Here is a 15,450-nt window from a genome sequence, read left to right on the forward strand (position 1 = left end):
CTGCCCTCCTATCTGCTACCTCCCTTTTGCACCCAAAAATGGTCATAGAAACCATTCCTCTCCAAGCCAAGTTATAGATACTAGAATCTCACTTCTCCAAAGTAATCGATAAAACCCATAAAGGTCACTCTTTCTTCCTTGAGACTCTTTCTGCTAGAGTGGCTCTACCAATATCTGTGGGGAAAGAAAATTACATAGAGAGGCTAGGAACAACTGGAACAATCTGTCTTTACTGATTTTTGCCCTCTGCGGTCTACTATTAAATAGTAATTGTACAACTTTTGTAGGACCACCCTTCTAGATACTGTCTATTTATCATCAAACCAAAGGACCCACATAGACACCTGGATTGGAATCTCCAATCTGAAGTGTGCTCCTTCATATAAAATCATTCATTTTGAGTAAATTAATTTATTGCATTTTTTCTCTTGCTAATTTATTGTTTGTTATAAGAATGTCATAAACCGTGACCCTTCTGACAAATGAAGAAAGACATCAATCACATTCTCCCATCTCTGTAGCTGTCTTGGTTTGCTTTCTGATGCTTTGACAAAGACTATAGCCAGAAGAAACTTGAGGAAGTAAAGGGATATTTTATTTTACACTTCCTCATCAGAGTTCTTGGTTGAGGGAAGTCAAGGAAGGACCTCAATGCAGGAACCTAGAGGCAGGAACTGAAGCAAAACCCAGGAGTGAGCACTGCTTAATGCAGCGATTCTCAGCTTTCCTAATGCTGTGACCCTTTAACATGGTTCCTCATGTTGTGATGATTCCAAAGCATAGTTATTTCACTGCTATTTCATGACTATAATTTTCGCTAGTTATGAACCATAGTTAAAAATCTGATATGCAGCCTCCACAGGCAGTCATGACCTACAAGTTGACAACTACTGGCCTAAAGGTTTACTCATGGCTTACTTGGCCTTTTTTTTTTTTTTCACAACTCAGGGCTGCCTGACAGGATGGCACCACCCACAGAGAGCCAAGCCCTCCCATACCAATCACTAATCAAACAAATGCCCCCCAAGGACTTGCTGATGGGCCAATTTGTTGGAGGCAACACCTCAACTGAGATTCCTTCTTTTAATAAATGTCTAGGTTTGTGTCAAGTTGACAAAAAAAATCAAATAAAGCAACAGCAAAACAGCACAAGCTCTATGTACTTTTTGAATCTACCAAGACCCTACAGGGTACCAAGTGCCAGGAAAAAATTGTTAAGAAAGGAATGGAAACACTGAGACCAAAATACATTCATTCTTAAAAATATTTTCCTTGTTTAACATTTGGAGATGGTTTATTAACAGCTGTGCTGGGCTGTGGAGGATGTGAAAACAGGCCAGCATGTCTTCACAAAGGAATAAAAGAAATCACTAGTGCAATAGAGCAAACAGCAACAGAAATGGAGGGATGTGTAGCCTTCAAGGCTCACTTAGCACAGGGATGCCCTGCATGGTGGAAAATAAAAAGTATATGTTCAGAGAAATGGCCTAAGCTGATTGGTAGAGTAGAAATAAAATAATCACTGACTACTGAGGTAGAAGAGAGAGAAAAAGAGTGAGAGAGAGAGAGAAAGAGAGAGAGAGGAAGAAGAAGAAGAAGGAGGAGGAGGAGGAGGAGGAAGAGAAGGAGGAGGAGGAGCAGGAGGAGGAGGAGGAGGAGAAGAAGAAGACGACACAAATCACATTTAGGTCAAAGGGGGCATTTGTAAAGAAATGGTCAGAGGCCACATGAGAATGAACAGTATGCATAATCTAGAGAGAAAAGAACTTTTAGCTGTATCATTGAGGCCTCCTAAATACTCCAATGCAGTACCACCTCACAAACAGTAACTTAGTACATGGCTGTGATGACACTGCTCTATCTAGATGAGACTTTAGGCTGAGGAAGGAAAGTCAGTCTTCACGTCTGTCTTGAGGCCACCTGCCAAGTCAATGTGCTGGCATATTTTATTCTACTCCTTAGGTTTGGGTTGGGTGCTTTGCAGCTGCCTCACCTAGATTTGCAGAAGCCCTTGGTAGGCATCTTGTTTTAAAAATGAAGGCCTTCATGTGCCTTGGATGGGGAGGCCCAATGGCACTCAGAGGAAGGATAGCAGACTACCAAGAAGAGACTTGATAGCCTAGTATCATATTCAAGGGGACGAGGTCCCCCTCAGTCACAGTCATAGGGAAGGGGAATGGGTAAAAGCGGGAGGAAGGGAGGATGCATGGGATGGGATAGCAAATGAGATGTGTTATGAATTATTTTATTTTTCAGTTAAAAAATGTGTAAATAAAATAAAATAAAATGAAGGCCTTAAAGCACCATAGGATTAAACACTATATTCTCTAGGACTTTGAGGAGACTTGTTTCACATGAATGGCTAGGAATGTGAAACTGAGGGACTATAAAACGTGACTGTGTAAGGAGGGTAAAGGATGAGTTACAAAGAACAACCAAGAATGAAAGGGAAGTACCCCTGAAGAGAAGGAGGAAAGTAATTACAGTTCAGTGAGCTAAAAATAAAAGATTTTTAGATGAAGGAGCCAAACTGGGAAAGGAACATAGGAGGTTGCCAGTTTTTCAAGGGGCATCAAAAGCTTTTGGGTAAATGAAAAGTCTGTTACATATTTGATTGGATTTTATATTATTTTAGGAAAGATACTTTTCTTTTTTTTTTCATTTTTTTCTCCTTTATTAATTTATTCTTGTTACATCTCAATGGTCATCCCATCCCTTATATCCTCCCATTCTTCTCTCCCTCCCATTTTCCCCTTATTCCCCTCCCTTATGACTGTTCCTGAGGGGGATTACCTCCCCCTGTATATGTTCATAGGGTATCAAGTCTCTTCTTGGTAACCTGCTGTCCTTCCTCTGAGTGCCACCAGGTCTCCCCCTCCAGGGGACATGGTCAAAGGTGAGGCACCAGAGTATGTGAGAAAGTAATATCCCACTCTCCACTCTACTGTGGAGAGTGTTCTGTCCATTGGCTAGATCTGGGTAGGGGTTTAAGGTTTACTGCCTGTATTGTCCTTGGCTGGCGCCTTAGTTTGAGCGGGACCCCTGTGCCCAAATCTGCCTATCATAATGTTCTACTTGTAGGCTTCTAGGACCCTCTGGATCTTTCTACTTTGCCATTCTCCCATGCTTCTCTCATCTAGAGTCCCAATAGGATGTCCTCCCCTCTGTCTCAGTTTCCTGGTAAGTGAAGGCTTTCGTGGGACATGCCCCTTGGGCTAATATGCAGATATAAGTGAGTATATACCATTTGAGTCTTTCTGCTTCTGGGTTAACTCACTCATTATGATCATTTCTAGCTCAATCCATTTATCCACAAATTTCGGGAATTCCTTGTTTTTAATAGCTGAATAGTATTCCATAGTGTATATGTACCACAGTTTCTTTATCCATTCTTCTATTGAGGGACACTTAGGCTATTTCCATGTTCTGGCTATTATGAATAAGGCTGCTATGAACATGGTTGAGCAAATTTTCTTGTTGTGTGCTGGAGCATCTTCTGGGTATATTCCAAGGAGTGGAATAGCTGGGTCTTGAGGAAGCCCTATTCCCATTTTTCTGAGATAGCACCAGATAGATTTCCAAAGTAGTTGTACTAGTTTGCATTCCCACCAGCAATGAAGGAGTGTTCCTCTCTCCCCACATCCTCGCCAGCATGTGGTGTCGCTTGAGTTTTTGATCTTAGCCATTCTGATGGGTATAAGATGGAATCTCAGAGTTGTTTTGATTTGCATTTCCCTGATGATTAAGGAGGTTGAGCATTTCTTTAAGTGTTTCTCAGCCATTTGATATTCCTCTGTTGAGAATTCTCTGTTTAGTTCCAAGCCCCATTTCTCAATTGGGTTATTTGGTTTGGTGGTGTTTAATTTCTTGAGTTCTTTATATATTTTGGATATTAGACCTTTGTCAGATGTAGGGTTGGTGAAGATCTTTTCCCAGTCTGTAGGCTGTCGCTTTGTTCTTTTGAGAGTGTCTCCTGCCTTACAGAAGCTTCTCAGCCTCATGAGGTCCCATTTATTAATTGTTGACATTAATGCCTGGGCTGTTGGTGTTCTGTTCAGGAAGTTGTCTCCTGTGCCAATATGTTCCAGGCTCTTTCCCATTTTTTCTTCTAAGTGACTTAGTGTCTCTGGTTTTATGTTGAGGTCTTTAATCCACTTGGATTTGAGTTTTGTACAAGGTGACAAATATGGGTCCAGTTGCATTTTTTTACACATAGACATCCAGTTAGACCAGCACCATTTGTTGAAGATGCTATCCCTTTTCCATCGAATGGATTTGGCTTCTTTGTCGAAAATCAAATGACCATATGTGTGTGGATTCATATCTGGGTCTTCGATTCGATTCCACTGATCAACCAGCCTGTTGCTGTGCCCGTACCATGCTGTTTTAATTACTATTGCTTTATAGTACAGTTTGAGATCAGGTATGGAGACTCCTCCGGAGCACCTTTTATTGTACAAGATTGTTTTAGCTATTCTGGGTTTTTTGTTTTTCCATATGAAGTTCAGAATTGAACTTTCAGTGTCTTTAAAAAATTGTGTAGGTATTTTGATAGGGATTGCATTGAATCTGTTCTATACCTTTCCTTGTTTGTTCGTTTTGAGAATATGTGTAAGATTGGAAGCATGCACTATCTAGAAGACCTCATTTGGAAAGACAAAAGGAACAGCAAAACCTCTCAAAAAGGTAAACCCTCTTCTTCCTTATTTCAAACCAAAGCGTAGTAAAAGATAGTTATGTCGTGTCCACACGAAAGTTCATGCGTTACTTAGCATGTTTTCACGGGGTGACTATGAGGTGGCTCACTTCAGGGCTGATGTGAGTCTGTGAGAGGTGAAGAAAATGGGGGACAGGAGGGAGGGTGTGAGGGTGTCTGCCATCTGCGTAGTATTTCTGTTTCACAAATATTCGCTACTGCGGTAAGTCCTGAAGCTTTGATCTGGAGCTTTTAAATTTCCACCTCATTCAAGCAGCCTTGGGCTCATTTTTTATCCATAGAGTACATTAGCCTGAGCTTCGGTTCCATGAGAAGAACACAGTAACTCTAGAACTAGAGAAAAGTGTGTGTGTGTGTGTGTGTATGTGTGTGTGTGTGTGTGTGTGTGTGTGTGTGTGTGTGTGTGTAAGTATATGTATATACATTTAAGAAAATAGTTTGACTATGAGCTTTGAGAAGTTGGAGAATATTTCTTCTGGAAGAAAACTTTGAAGGACCTAGCTGGAGCAACCCCACCTGCCTCCACTCTGTAGCTCTTTCTTTAAGCCTCTCTGGGTACAGGAGTTGTGCTGTAGAGCTATTAGTTGGAAGTGGCCTCAGGAACTCTGCGTTTTGATAGGTTGTGGCTTCCTGCAAATGGAAGTTTTCTTCATGAGGAGTATGGGTTACTTGTATTTGTGGGTATAGGATATATATTTAGAATGTGGTTCGGAACTATGGTGTTTTATTAAAGTGGTGACTGTAGGTTCTTCTCCAAGGTCCCTGACCTTACCAGCTCTGGGTGGCTGGCTGGGATTTCAGCATTAGGCATCATTCCCCTCTTTTTGAGTTGTTGCTTACCACAAAGGCATATGCGGCACTACTGCACCCTTGGGGGCTCTCATGGCATGCTGGTCATTATTGAGATTCATAGGTAGCGTAGCTGGGTAAGACTATTGGGTACATTCCTTCACTGGAGGCTTGGTTGATGCCTTCTGCCTTCTGGTAACATGAAAGCTAGTCTTCAGGAAAGAGGCTTTTAGATCAGACATTTCAGGCCCTTTGGGCCCCATATCCATAACAATTATGATGTAAGATTGAAAGTATTACGAGTCCATGAATAAAACATATAATGTGCCTTCAGACTATCAGGCGTATTGGGATATGAATGTTTAGAAACGTGAGCATGTCTCACTGGAGGGTCCATATTCAAGAGTCTTTTATAAAAATCAAGGCTGAAAATGAGACTGTACACCAAAGTGAGAAAATGTATTTAGCACTTAATATGTTTATAAACTAATCAAAGCTAGGTTCTGGCTTTTGAAACAACCAGGCTAATTTCAATTAGTTCCTAAGAAGTTTATAACAAACAACTACAATTAAAACTAAAGTTTTACCCTAGATAAGTTTTAAAAAGTTCAAGGAAAATTAGATATTCCTTCCCTAGCTGGAAAACGACTCAAGAGAAGTGAGTTACAGGAGGAAGGGTTTATTTTAGCTTGAGTTCAACGTCAAGCAGGGCAGGAACATTATTGTGGCAGGAGCTAGAAGCAGCAGGAACCAGAGAGACGTGAGTAGGGCTGTTCCCTTTGCTTTCTCCCTTTGACTCAATTAGGGAATCCAGCCCAAGGTTGGTTTGGCTCACAATTAAGGTAGGTTTTCCAATTCAGTCAAGATATTCTTTGAAGACATGATCTAAGGTTTGTCTCCTGGGTGATTCTAGAGCTTATTAAATTGACAATCGATATTAACCACCACAGAAGCAATATTAAACATAAAAACAACCAGCAAATTAAAAAAAAAATCACCTTAAATAACCAAAGAATCATGTTTGCTTTATTTTCCAAATACTTCTAGTAGATCCATGGGATAAAATTAACATCTGATCTGTCACCAGTGCCTGGAGAACAATTTAGCAGATGCTAATTTATGCCATTTGCATGGGCATAGATCAAATTTTAACCTTGAAACAGTCTGGGATTGAACATGGGTAAGTTGAAAGTTTTTTTGATCAGTTTTCATTGATCACATTTCAGAAATATTTTCATCTTGTCATTTTCACTTGAGGACCAGAAGTGGTTTCCCATTGATCCCTGAACTCCATACAATCATCTTCACCTTCTACTAATGGTTTGGCCCCCTCTTCAGCATCATATTCATCGAAACTCCGTGTTAGCATCTAATTTTCCAAGTTATCTTGCTTTTCTAAAATGCAACTACAAAGTTATGTAACTCATTGTGTTTTGAAAAGTCATCGAATTCTTCGTCTTATTTTCAGACAAAAACAAGTGGATGAGTCAGATAACAAGCCACTGATTGGCTCTGTGTAGACCCGGATCACCTTACCCTATACCCAGTTGTTTTTCTTCCAGACTTTTTTGCTTTTTGACTAAACCTAAGTTGCTAATCAAGAATGGCCCTGGCTGAAATGTCATCTTATTTCCTTTTAAACTTTAAATGGTAAACATGACTTAAAAACTCACCTTTTTTGCAGCACCTGACCTTTAGCTCCCTCCCTTCCACTTTCACACTATTCCCCTCCCCTATGACTGTGACTGAGGGGGACCTCCTCCCCCTGTATATGATCATAGGATATAAAGTCTCTTCTTGGTAGCCTACCATCCTTCCCATGAGTGCCACTGGGCCTCCCCATCAAGGGGACATGAGGCACCAGAGTTTATGTGAAAGTCAGTTCCCATTCTTCACTCATCTATAGAGAATGACCTGGCCCTTGGCTAGATCTGGGTAGGGGTTCAATGTTTACTGAACGTATTGTCCTTGGTTGGTGCTATAGTTAGCACAATGGTGATTTACACAGATCATATATAGTTTAATATCTATTGACAGAACAGCCGTAAAAAAGGTGAGAATTAAAGTTGCATCTGCTTCTACACAGTCTACTGCTTTGAAGACAAACATAATTCTCTTTGTATTGATGCAGTGACTGGTTCAAAGCTGCCCATAGCAGCCAGACAGGTTCTGTACTAATTCCCCAAGGCTTTAGAGGGACAGAGTGTTTGAGTGCTTACCACAAGTGAGGTGGTACTACAATGGTTAGGGTGCTGAGTTCGGAGATGGCTTGCATTGTTGCCAAAGTTACTGAGGTTTGGCTCTAAACTTTACAGTCCACAGAGACATATGTTAGAGAGGTCCAAAGACAACTGTTGTCATATAGAGCGTTGTGTGACAGGAAAATCACTGTAGGAAACGCTACTCCTTTATGATAGAGAACAGCCACTTCTGCCCAATCTGTGTCCTTCAGAAGGGGAAAAACTCATCTTCCTTCCCATGGCAAGGAGGGTCTCTTGTGGCCAAGGTCCTGCATCTACCGTCATTTGTGGCTCAGAGACTCAACTGAGTTTCATTCCAGACTGTCCATATGGGTGAAACTCATATTCCTGATTTTGTTTATTCTACATTTCTCTATAAATCCTTTTGCTCTTTGGTGTAGCAACTGTCCTTTCACCCACCAAACTTTTGGCTACATCTTATCTTCTGGAGGTCTTTAGCCAGCATCATTGCTTGGACCCCGTTATCCTTCTCTATGCACTCATTATTTCCTGTGTCTCCAATATTTCTTGTCTAGACTAGGGCCATGAGCATATGCCTTTGATATATACTTCTGGCTTTTATCTTCCTTGGACTAAAAGCCATTTAGAGCCAGAGATCATGGCACATTTTAATTTTCACCCCCAGTGCCAGAAGACCACAGAATGGTCCTTGGAAATATTTGCTGAGTGAGTATAACTGATAATTCAAGATGAGCTTATATCCAACCTCTTGACTTTGTGAATTAAATTTTAATATCTTGACAAGCTTCACTTATCAAATGGCTGAATAACTGTTGGTAAATACTTATATACAGTAAACAAGAGGAACAAGCAAATGAAGGAAAGTGCAGCTGCGCTTTTTAAATGAATATATTTGCCTGAACTCTAGAGATAAATGAGCATAACATAGTGTTTGTAGAGTATATTGTTAAGGTTTTCGATTTTATTACTCTAGTAGAGAAAGAAATCCTGTTCACCAATAATCAGCATGCCACCTCTGGAAAGCATCCATTGGTTTGTAACTGCCTCCAAGGCTGACTGGGCAGGACTGGCACGGAACTAGACAATAAGCTAGCAAAAGCCACTTCTCTTATCTAGTGGGATGATTATGACACAACAACAGCCTCTTAACACATAACCGGAACATAACATACCTGTACCCTAGGCTGATGACTCATACATATGTATTTTACCTGGAGATATTTGAAGCCTCTGGTCTACATCATGACAATAGATAGGTATTTATTATACTGGTGCCTAAATTAAAGTTGGGACGTAAGGACGGCAAGCAAGATCAACAAATTTCTTCGTTTGAAGCCTTTGTCCAAAGGCTTAGTACACAATGCCACCAGCTAGAAGCCACAGATTTCAAATTAACTCAGTAAAGTCCTTGCCTAGAGTCAGAAAACAACCCTACGCAGTTCTTCACTGCTCTTCAGATGTTTCCCAGTAGCAACCCATGACTAACTGTCAGACCTAACATGGATGCAGTCTTTCCCCAGCTCACAGGGATGCCAGTGCACTGATACAGCCCCAAGCAGGAGACCAGCCAGCCCAAGTGGCCTATGGCTCATGGGAAGATGGAAGAGACTTCTAGAAGCATGGGAAGCTCTTAGCCCTGGGGCCAGGGGGAAAGTTGCATTTTCAATAGCCACATTGAGCTTAGACCCCCAAGAACTCTCAGGCCAGACTGAAACAGGCAGCAGAACATGCTTCTGAGACTATTGGATGTGACATGTACCCACAAACACATTATGGGTGAAATGTCTTGGGCGTCTGTGTGTTAGTAGTAGCACTGCATTGTATTTGTTTCACTTTGTGTGTGTGTGTGTGTGTGTGTGTGTGTGTGTGTGTGTGCGCGCGCGCGCGCGCGTGTGCGTGCGAGTGCGTGATGAGTTAAAGAGGTCATTATAGTCCTTCACTAGAATATCTCAGGGCCTGATCCCATTCCTGTCTAGGCCTCCGTCCTACCTTGGCTCTCTGTGTCTTGGGGTTCATCTTCCTTTTCTTTCAAGGAGGGGCCATGACTGTGTAATCATTCTGCAGTTGCTTTGTGTTTTTCTTTCTTCCTGCATCAGTCTGATAATAGGACATGCTCTATACTTCCTCCTCCACGTGTGCCAGTTTCCAGGCTGGGGCCCAAAGCCTCCCGCCTGTGGTGGGAAGGAGTGGGCTGGCCTGATTCTGCCAAATCTGTAGGCCACACTAGACATTTTCATTTATATTAAAAAATAAATCTGGATCTGTTTAACATTCCCAAGCTGGTGGTGGGTGTACATGTGTGTTTATGTGTGTGCGTGCGTGTGTGTGTGTGTGTGTGTGAAACAGGCAAAACTTGAAAGCAGTTTCAGCTGGCTCAGAACCTACCGTTCCCATCCAGCTGTTGGCCTTGTGCCGTACAACAAGCTTGCAGCCTATATTAATAGCTCCTGTAAAATATGCCCTGTTATTTTACCCAGGCAGTGAGACTCCCAACAGCTGTGGGGAACATCTTTTGACCCAATAACAGACAAATAAGTTTCTTCATCTGGTTAGAGCCTGGGGGGCCAGGGTGAGTAAAACAATGCTAAGATTTTTGTTAAATCAATGCCATTTGATTACTAGAAAATGAAGTAAGATGCTGCATAAGACACAAACATTTTTTACACGATGCAGCATCCCTCAGTCATGGCACTGCCTTATCGTGAAAAATCACGATTTACTCATTGATGACTCAAAGCAAGGGGGTAGGATTGTTAGCCAGCGCTTTCTGTTTCCAGGGAGTCACTTTGGGTAAACAAGAAATATTTGCAGTTGGATTGCTGTTACAAAGCTTTCAGTTTGAAATGATGAATAAAGGGGTCATAGGAGGCAGGAGGAAGTATAGTTTTTTTCTTCTGCTTTTCTTTTGCTATCTCTGTGCTGCTTAGGAAAGGCACTTCAGGGCTTGGAGACACTTGGTAGAAGGCTTGTGGTGCAAGCATCAAGTTCTGAGTTCAGTTCTCAGAACCCTTATAAAAAGAGTCAGACATGGTGGTATGTGATTTTAGTCATAGCACTGAGCACATGTGTGACACCTGAGGTTTCCTCTGCTCTCCACCGACATATACACAAAATGTACACATGCACTGACATACATATGTACACACACACACACACACACACACACACACACACACACACACTGAAAAATATCCTTCGTCAATTGGCTTATTTCTTTATCAAGATCCCTGAGACAGACAATAAGCTTTATTTTTCTAGGGGCTTTGTGCTCCAGCGGCCTCCATTTCAGAGTAACATTGACTTCATGCCCAGTGTCTGGTAGCCAACTGATGGCTTGCAGCTTTTTTCCACATCCACGTTTTTCTGCCTTACCCATATTTTGGAACTTTGATGAATGAAGTGTTTGCACTTGGAGAAACTCCTGGTTGACACTAGAGACTGTTAAGTTCAGGATAGGGTGCTACTTGAAAAATGGAAATATGTTTGAGCAAGTATTTTTAGATCTTTATGAGAGTCTTCTCACATCTCTCTTTAAGACTCGATTCAACTAAGAACAACAAAAAACAAACAAAACAAAAACCTCAAAAACAAAACAACAACCCCCTCTCATAAAACAAACCTCCACCTGGTGCCTGGTTGGTCAAAAACAGAGTTATTGTTATACTAAAATATTATAGTATGTACTGGTTTTTTTTTGTTTCCAAGCTGTTCAGCACCTGAAATCATTGTTTGACCCTCATAACCTCTCTCTCTTTCTCACGCTCTTACATTTTGAAGACTTGAAGCCAACAAAACACGCATATGTGCTTTCATCTTCATTGTGTGCCATTGTTGTCAGTTTCAAAACAATGTCAAAATGAATCTGAAGCGATATGATCAAGAGTTAGTTATTTGGAATCACATGCTATATTTCAGCAATTATGCAAATTAATAATGTAACACAATCTTATTTAGAAGCAATTCACATGATAAATGGAAAATAAAATACGAGAACAGGGTAAAACTCAATTCTTATTTTTACAAGCTGTGTCTTATCGTATTACTGAACCGAAACACAGTTAGGCTTTCATTGTGAAATGCTGTATTTGTAACAAGTAAGATTATTATAAAAAATTAAGCATTAAAGGGTATGTTCTCTGCTCATTCTTTCTACAGCTTGAGAGTATAATGTGTTTCTCAAATTGCTACCATATTGTTTCAGAAATGCTTATCAATGTGAAGTGTCATTCAATTTCACGGAGTCCTCTGTTTCCATTGCCTCAATTGTGAACCAAACAAGAAAACAGATGTGTGATTGCAGCTCTTTTGAACTATCAACTCTCAAAAAGATCTGTCTTTTCCTAGGACTCCAAATACTTCTGATAATTATTATTTTGATAAAATTATCCTTCTTGTTCCAGTTAGCTGTTTGCATTGATAAGCAGGGGCAGCACGCAGTCAAAACGGCCACAAAGCGTGTCTTTCTCTGCATTCTGTCTTCTCTTGCCTTTTAGAAACTTTTCCTCTCCTTCTTTCACTCTGTAGGATCTCCATGTGTCCACTCTGCCCTCCCTCTTAATAAAGTCAGGCTAAGAATTGAGCTGTCTGCCATGTGGTTCTCCGTATGAGTCATCCCATGGTTCCAGTGGTGTCAGCATGGATGATACAGAGAATAAGGATGTCTTCTGTTGGAAGGAGACCATTTTGATTTTGTCAAAGACATTGGGTTCCCTCACCTCCCACTGTTTCTGATGGGTTCTGGAAATTTCTTTGGGGGAGCTTATATCTTTTTCCACTCTACTTTTTAATAACTGACCTTCGTTTGCCTTCCAGGGTAATGTAGAACAAATCTAGCTACTTTTTCCACTTGACGGATTTTTGAATATCTGAGGAGAGTAACCATGTCTTTCGTTTGCCTTCTTTTGGTAGAGTTAATCATCCCCAGTTCTCTCATTTGTTCCTCATTTGACATGGTTTCCTGGTCCTGCCAAGCATTTCCCTTCTGCTGCCCATCTTGTTCTCCAGTGGTGAACGTGTTTGAACTTCTCGAAGCTCTAAAATATGATATCCAAGAATAAACAACACTCCAAACTTCTCTAACTGATGTAAGGATGGCACAAGAGCTATAGTTCTGTATTCAAATTTCATTTTAAAAAGTCTGCTGTGATGCTGAGCTTTGTTGTTCTTCTTCTTCCTGGATACATAACATGTGTCAGACATGTCCTGGCACTAGAGATACAGTAGCCAAAAAGTCTAGTATTTTACTTCAAGAACCCATAGAGACCATGTAGTCATAGAAGCACAGCTACATCACGGACACGTGATGACAATGCATAAAGGGCAGGTGAAGGAGAGATAAACATGGTTTTTTTTTGTTTGTTTAGATCACAAGTGGGGGATGAGAAAAAGACTTGTGAGAGAGCAGGTGATATTTATCCCCTTAGAAGTTGAACCACCATGTGGGAGAGATTGGTTATTAAGCAGCTGAAAAATATCCTTAAACAACTTCTAAGAGGAGGTATAAATGTGAGCCAAATACAAGAGGCGGGGCCTTTGGAGACTTGGGATAGTTTTGACTTTCCATCACTCCACTTCAAGATGCTCCTAGAGAGAACCGCTCGAGGGAAGGCTTCGGGGCTCCAGGCTCCAGGTGAGGTTCCAGGTTCTGGTTGCTCCAGGCTCCAGCAAAAGAAATCCTGCTAATTGTGCCAGAATTGTTCCTCGGAACTGATATCCTTACAGTTTCATTATTGTATTCTTTAATCTTCTTTTCCTATTGTTTAGATAAGTGCACTCTCGGATAATAAGGTCGTAATAAAATATATTTGTTAAGAAAATTGATCCTACAGGCCACAGGAGTGCAGAAGAATCAACAGTGGTGGGTTTTGTGAGGGGCTGCAGACAGTGGAATAGAGAAAACCATCGATGGTTGTACATCTGGGCCTGTCTCATTGACAGTAAATTACAAATGTGACCATGAAGCTATGGAGTGATGGAATTCATTGTTCAGAGAGTCTCAGGGGTTCCTCCTCTATGACTATGAAATTCCAGCTCTGCTCTCTCTGGTATAATTGGTATTGTCAATGAGTCAGGATCGCTACAGATACATAAACCACTACAATGCTGTTATGGAAAGGTTTAGAAGCTGCACTTGGGGTGAAGTGACCTTTCAAGTGGAACCAGTAGCCTGCCAATAGATTGTTCTTTGCAAGGTGATGGTCAGGGTCTAAGGCTACTTTCTTGACCACATCCTTGAGGGCAAACATTCCTGTGCTATTTTAGAAGAAGAATTGCACACTTATAACACAGATCCCATCGCTTAATTGGGAGGTAGTTTCTCACATAGTGCTTTGGGTGGTTTGGCCTTTCTTATAAAAAGCCCAAAGCAGAAAAGCAGCCAGTCTCATACCAGCCTTTAGTGAATTCTTCGGGAGGGAAGACAAATCTGTTTCATGAATGCATTATCATACACTTGTATTGATTTCCAGCTTTTTCATCTTTCCCATTAAACTTGCAGCTACTTACACAGTGGTCCATTTAATTCTCAATCCATATCATAGCTGATTCTTTTTAATAAATGGTGGCTGAGTACGGGTGGGGGCGCTAATGGAAGAGGCAGTGAGGAGGCCTGCATGATGGGAAGAAGATGGGCAGAAAAAGAGGCTATAAAATTTCCTGGAGGATAAATATTTTGCATCCAAACATCTCTGTAGATGGCTCTGTATTTTTTTTTTTCACATTGAACAGGAAAAATAATCCCGAAGAACCTCCTTAAGGTAACATGGGGGGAAATTCTGGCTGACTGCAGCTTATTCCCTCGTTTGCTCGTAGTATTGCTGATAGACTATAGATGACACAGACCTAAAGAGTCTAAGAAATACATTCCTTAAATGTGATTTACCTCTGCAAACAAATGCCCAGAACGTCCCTGTCATACAATTGCAGTACACAACATAGTCATCTTTTCTTGCAAACATCGGAGGTGACTTTAATGTCAAGTTCTTCTTAAGATCCCAAATTCTGTTTAATCCTTGATGCTGCATTAATAAAATGTTGATGATCGTTATCCCACTGTGTGTTAACAGGGGGGAGCGTCTTTACTATTTTATGAGGGAGGACAGTGAAGTTTACATGGATCAGAGTTGTGCCAAGGGCATAGCCATTTTATTCCAGAGTTGGCAGTATCACCGTCTTCTCCAGAGATTTCTCCATGAGACTCTACCTCTTCAGCTCTTACTGTCAAAGCAGAGGCTGTTTATTGTTTCTCTTGTTTTTAGTCATTCTCCCAATTCTTCCAAAGGCCTTCTAAGCTAGGCTGTACAGGCACGGTATGTTTTCTTCTAACCAACTAATAGACTAAACTTGAATATAGCTGTGTATATATTTGAATGTCAGAGATACCCTTTGCTACCCACTATATGGTATTTTACACGTGAATATAAGGATTTTTATATTAGCATTTATGTGCACATAATACTTACGATGCTCTTGTCACTCAGTGGGATTTGTAATCAGCTTTGATTAAAAGACAAAGGAGTCAGAATTGTTCCTCGTGCAAATTGCTTGACAAATGTACATTAGCATCTTTAATCTGCACCTCCTCTCCTTCATCCTCCTCTCCTCTCTTCCAGTTCTTACAATACTTCTGCTGCCTCAGCACCAGCATCTGGATATTTGTCTATACCCAACCAGCCACTCACCGCTGATTCCTCCTTCTCTGTCTGCATTCCCCACTGTTACTTC

General features: G+C 41.0%; 1 long non-coding RNA gene across 6 annotated transcripts in view; it reads left to right on the forward strand.

The window, feature by feature from the left end:
• The window catches only part of LOC311582957, a 30,097-nt gene that overhangs the window by 6,376 nt on the left and 8,271 nt on the right, over positions 1–15,450 (forward strand). For 2 of the 6 annotated variants that reach the window (XR_014774325.1, XR_014774326.1), the window contains exon 4: positions 4,605–4,686. The exons of the other annotated variants lie outside the window; for them this stretch is intronic. This is a non-coding gene — a long non-coding RNA (uncharacterized lncRNA). The remainder of the gene's footprint in view (positions 1–4,604; positions 4,687–15,450) is intronic. 6 annotated transcript variants of the gene reach the window in all.

Source organism: Acomys minous (assembly GCF_964271855.1).
Source record: "Acomys minous genome assembly, chromosome: 14".
Lineage (NCBI taxonomy): Eukaryota > Metazoa > Chordata > Mammalia > Rodentia > Muridae > Acomys > Acomys minous.